We start from the raw sequence: 6000 nt of genomic DNA, 5'->3' as shown, positions 1-6000 counted from the left end.
TCTTGCTTTTTTGCCCAGGCTGAAGCAGAGGGGTAAAATCATGTCTCTCTATAATCTCCTAGGCTCAAGTAATCCTCCGTGCCCAGCTAACCAATTGCAGTTTGTCTACTAACAAGGGACATTTAGAAACTGAAATGAAAAATAATGCTCAAAATAAAATTAAATACATGAGGTCCCTGATTTATAGATGAGATATATTCCTAAGAATGTCTTTAGGTGGGCTTTGCGTGTAACTTGGATCCTTGATGAACAGTGCATATACGATAATAATAATAACAATATTATAATGGCTCTTATGTGGTAATAATGATACGGTGTAATACTGTAATAATAATACCCCTGTACTTAAATGGTAAGTTTCAGAAACTATTGTGCTCTTTCTTTTAATTCAAACAGAACAGAAAACAAATGCATACAAGCATTTTAGATAGGAGATAAGAAATTTCAAGAAAGGATCTTAAAGGTTAACACTCACCTAATGTTGCTTCCATATCTTGCTTACTGTAAGGGGCATTTCTGAGACAGAGATAGGTTGACATCAATTGGACGATGATAGAGATGGTGCTGGAGAGGTTGGAGAGGGTGCTGGGCAATCAAGATTTGATTCTGTTGATGGAGAAGGGGAACTTACCACTGAAGTCAGTTTCTTTCAAGAGGTATCTAGAGTTGTGTACACAGCCTTTTTCTTTTTTTCATTATGAGTGGCTTTGTAGCAGCCGATATTCTCACTAACTGCACAGAAAAGCTCTGGATACAGCTCAATGTTAGGATCTTGCTTTTTAAGCTTAGGGAAAATCCTGCTCCAATGAGATGAAAGGCTTCAGCTAATTTTTTTGTTGAAAACTTTCTTGGGTCTGGATCTTCTGATTTATCTGGTTCCTGTGTTTCTATCAGCTGCTTCTCTATCTCTGAGATTAGCTGCCAGCATAAAGATGCTGGGCCTGGGTATCACATAGGCCACGTGGGTTTGCTCGCCTGGGTGGAAAAAATTAGTTTTAAAATTATCAACATATTTAAATTAAATCATTTAAATTATTGTAAATTATCTTTACAAGAACCTTTTATTGAGATTATGTTTTATTCACAGATTGGGGATGAACCTGGTAGGTGTATTAGATTAGTTTTAGATTTACAAAAAAACATTATACAAATGGTACAAGGAGTTCCCATATACCTCACACTTAGTTTCCCCTATTAACATATCAGTGTGGTACATTTGTTACAATTAATGAACCACTATTGATGTATAATTATTAACTGAGACACATGCTTTCTTTGTGTTTCCTTAGGGTTCTTTTTCTATTGTGGAATCCCACCTAGTACTCCCGGTCTACCATACTTGTATTACACTTAGTAATCATACCTCCTTAGATTTTTCCGTGCTGTGACAGTTTCTCATACTTGCTGTGTCTTCAATGACCTTGACGTTTTACGAAGTACTTGTCAGGTATCCTATGAAAATGTTCCACCATTTGTTATTTCTCTGATGGTTTTTCTCACAATTAGTCTAGGGTTAGTATATTTTGGAAGGAAGTCAATAGAGGTAAAGTACAATATTTATCACATCATATTAAGGTTATATGCCATAGACATGACCTATTACTATTGATGTCAATCTTGATCACTGGGCTGAGGTAGTGTTTATCAGGCATCTCAATAGTAAAGTTATTCTGATGCCTCCTTTCCATATTGTACACTTTAGGAAAAAGTCCAAAGCTCACCCTATGCAAAGCTCACACTGAAACAATGAGAAGTTATTCACTACCTCCTTAAAGAGGAAACATCTACATAAATTATTTGGAATTCTACATAGGAGATTTATCTATTCTTCCCCATTTATTTATTTACTAAATCATTTATATCAGTGTGGACTCATGGATATTTTATATTTTGGAATACATCTATTCCAGTGTCTAATAGACACATTATTGTCAGTTTTATAGTTTTTTTAGTTTATAGTACCATAGGATGAATATGCTCCCAGCTCATCTTGTATATTGCCTGCCTCAGGCCCAGAATCAGCTGTTCTCTAAGAAGCCCTGATTCTGTTTCATTGAGAATGAAAGATCTGGGTACTAGGTACAGTTATAGAAACAAAAATCTGGGTACTAGGTACACTTGTTACTACTGAAGTTTTACTGGTTCAGGCCCTCAGCTAACAGAGGAAGGAAATATGTGTCGGTATACTGACCTGAGTATAAGTGTAGCTATAAGATCTTTCTATATATGATCATCTGTATTAAGTGAAACATGACTTCACAATGATGTCTTCAATTCTTATCTATTACTACATTATTCTAGCCTCTCCCCTTGTTCAGCTCTAAGCTCCCCCTCCAACAATGACAAACCTATCTCCCACCATTGCCATCTCTTTACTTACTGCTCAATTCCAGTATGCATGTACAGTGGTATCAGAGCTATTAAACCATACCTCCACAGAAACAACATCATCAACTAGGAGACAGTCTTAGAGACTCTACTCATTTTCAGCATTACCTATCAGTCAGTGCCTTCCCCCGCTCCACACATACACTCTTCCTAGGGTTGTTCCATGTATTTGTAATACAGTGTAATGTAGTTGGATTCTTTTGTCCCATTGTTTATTCCATCCTGGGATCCTCCAACTTCCTATAAGATTTTTTGTGACACTGCATACATCATTCTTTGCACTGTAGTTCTATGGTTTTGACAAGTGCATAAGGTCCTATAGCCACCATTACAGTGGAGTATAGAATAATTTTACTGCCTAGTCACTGCACGTCACCTATCCATCCTTCACCTCACCCTGCACACTTAGGAAACACTTATCCTTGTACTTCCACTATAGCTTTTACTTTTCCAAAATTTCATATAATTATAATCTTACTTTTTCAGCCTTTTCAGACTGGCTTCTTTAACATACCAACATGTATTTAAGGGAACTTTAGGTCTTTTCATGGCTTAATAGTTCATTTTTTTATTGTTTAATAAAATTGTATGGATATAAACAGTTTTTTATCCATTTACTTATTGAAGAGTATCTTGGTTGCTTCCAGTTTGGGGTGATTATAAACAATGTTGCTATAAACACTAGTGTGTGGGACTTTTGTAGACATGTTTTTTAATTAGTTGGATAAATGCCTGGCAATATGATTGTAAGATAATACGATAAGAGTATGTTTGACTTTGAAAGAAACTCAAACTGTCTTCCAAAGTGCACTGTACATAAGTCATTAGAGTTCCTTTTGCTATACTATCTTGACAGAAATTGGTATTTTCAATTTGTATTTTTTTAACTGATATTTGTTTGTTTTCAGCTATTCCTATGGATGTATAGTGGTGTCTCATTGTTGTTTAATTTCCCTGATGTCATAAATAAGATTGAGCATCTTTTCATATGTCTGTTTTCATCTACATGTTTTCTTTGGTGAAGTGACTGTTAAAATCTTTTCCCCTGGGCGGCGCCTGTGGCTCAGTCGGTAAGGCGCCGGCCCCATATACCGAGGGTGATGGGTTCAAACCCAGCCCCGGCCAAACTGCAACCAAAAAATAGCTGGGCATTGTGCCGGGCGCCTGTAGTCCCAGCTACTCAGGAGGCTGAGGCAAGAGAATTGCTTAAGCCCAGGAGTTGGAGGTTGCTGTGAGCTGTGTGAGGCCATGGCACTCTACCGAGGGCCATAAAGTGAGACTCTGTCTCTACAAAAAATAAAATAAAATAAAATAAAATAAAATCTTTTCCCCTATTTTAATTAGTTTATTTAGAAATGTATTGTTTAACTTTCAATCTCTGCGAATATTCAAGATACCATTTTTTTATTTATAGTATAATTCCGTAATGATTTGAGAACATATTTGGTATGATGTCTATTCTTTCAAATTTGTTTCGTAGCCCAGAATGTGTTCTGTCTTTGTGAAGAGTCCATGGTCATTTGAGAAGAACACATGTATTCTGAAGTTCTTTGACGGAGTAATAAGTGTCAATTAGGTTAAGCTGGTTTATAGTCCTGCTTAAATCATTTGTAGCCTTACAGATTTTGTTTGCCTACTTTCTATATCAATACCTACAAGGAAGTGTTGAAATAACCAATGGATAATTATAAATTTGTCAGTTTTTGCCTCATATATTTTGAAATTCTACAAGTAAATTCATACACCTTTAGGACTGTAATGTCTACTTAGAGGATATAACCATTGTTATGGAATGCCTCATTTTATTTCTACAATATTTATCATTCTGGAGTCCATTTGACTGAATTTAGGGTAGCTACTCCAGATTTTCTTCTGTGTGTGTAGGGGGTAGTGTTGGAATGGTGTACCTTTATTCATACTTTTACTTTTAACCTAACCATGTCTTTATACGTGAAGTGCTTCTCTTATAGACACCATGTAACTGAGTCTTATTTCTATATACAATCTAGTAATCTTTGCTTTTGGACTGATGTGTTTGATTACATCATTGTTATGGTTGCGCTAAAATTCACTATCTTGCTGGCTGGTTTCTACTTATTCCATTTGCTCTTGTTTGCTGCTTTTCTCACTTTTTGCCTTCTCTGAATTTAGTTGACCATGATGCGATTCCATTTTATCACGTCTAGTTACTTATTATTTACACCTCTATTTCTCTATTTTGTAACTGATAATCAATTTATCATAATCATCGATTTAATCATCTGCAATGGTGACTTTAGCCTTTACTCCTGGCTCCATATGGATGGAAGTAATCCGAGTAACTGCATAAAGACTGTGCAAGTCTGATGGATTCTCATCTGCAAGCAGCCCTAAGTATTAGAACCTTCACTACTAGGGATTTCTCTCATAATGATTCTGAAAGTCTTGGTAAGCATCACTTTGAGGTTTTTCTTTTCCTTCTAGTGGCACGTGTCTTGCCTAGGGATTTTACATCGCAGCTGAATACAGTAATGCTAATGCAGTGAAAAGCCATTTCTGGTTCCACTGGTATGTTTCTAGTCTCCTTAAAAACCTTGGCTTTTAAATACGACTTCCTGAATAACTTGTTCGTCAGCAAGAACAACCCGTGGGTGAGTTAGGAGCAGGGCGTGTAGATCACGGTGGTGATGCTGTCCTCCTCAAAGAGATTTATATTCCTCTTTCTGAACATTTAACTTTGTAATGGTGAACAAGGCTACCTCCAAATAATATTATGCCACTTAACGCACAGTTTAACACTCTCATTCCTCGTATTATTCCATTATTGTTGTTTGCGTTTATTCTCTATTTTATACTGTATTTTATAATAGTATGAACAACTTATCATTTTTGCTTTTAAGTAGTCAATGAACTTTTACAATAATGAAAAGTAAGACAAAATATTCCATTTTGATTTTGTTTTTCATTCTTTATAAAAATGCAAATTTATGACTGTATTTATTTAATTCTCTGTTAAAGAACTTTAACATTTCTTATAGACTAAGTCACTGTGATGAATTAGTTCGATGTTTGTATTTCTAAGAAAATCTTTATTTCTGCTTCACTTTCAAATATTTCCAATATATTTTCACTGCATAGTAGTAAAGGTTTTTTTTTTCTTTCAACACTTTAAAGACATTATGCCATTGTCTTCTTATTTACATGGTTTCTAATGAGAAGTTTGATACAATTCTGATCCTTATTACTTTTACATAATATATCATTCCCCTGCCCCACCCCCTAGCTGGCTTTGAGGTTTTCTCTCAGTCTTTGAGAGTTTTTAGAAGTTTCAAAGATGTAAGTGCTGGGTTTGGGAAAATTCGTTACTCATTATTTCTTCAAATATTTTTTCTGCACCCTCCTCGCTTTGTTCTCCAGGAATTCCATTTATGCATATGTTAGGTCATTTGATATGGCCTACAGTTCTTGGATGCTGTATTCTGTTTTTGATCACTACAGGATTTTTTTTCCTTGTTTTCCTTTGGGTAATTTCTATTGATCTATCCTCATTTTCAAGCTCATAGTCTCTGTCTTAAACTCCTTCAAATTCAAATCTAGTGATGAAACTACTGAAGTCATTCTTCGTGTCTGTTA

The 6000-nt window shown here is 35.5% G+C and overlaps 1 long non-coding RNA gene across 1 annotated transcript in view; it reads right to left on the bottom strand.

Moving 5' to 3' along the window:
* Positions 1-487: 487 nt before the first annotated feature.
* Positions 488-6000, bottom strand: part of LOC128564016 (uncharacterized) — a 28402-nt gene continuing 22889 nt past the window's right edge. Inside the window, exon 3 of the long non-coding RNA XR_008373944.1 lies at positions 488-606. This is a non-coding gene — a long non-coding RNA (uncharacterized LOC128564016). The remainder of the gene's footprint in view (positions 607-6000) is intronic.

Source organism: Nycticebus coucang, chromosome 13, assembly GCF_027406575.1.
Source record: "Nycticebus coucang isolate mNycCou1 chromosome 13, mNycCou1.pri, whole genome shotgun sequence".
Taxonomy (NCBI): Eukaryota; Metazoa; Chordata; class Mammalia; order Primates; family Lorisidae; genus Nycticebus; species Nycticebus coucang.
This window is presented reverse-complemented; position numbering and strand designations above follow the sequence as displayed.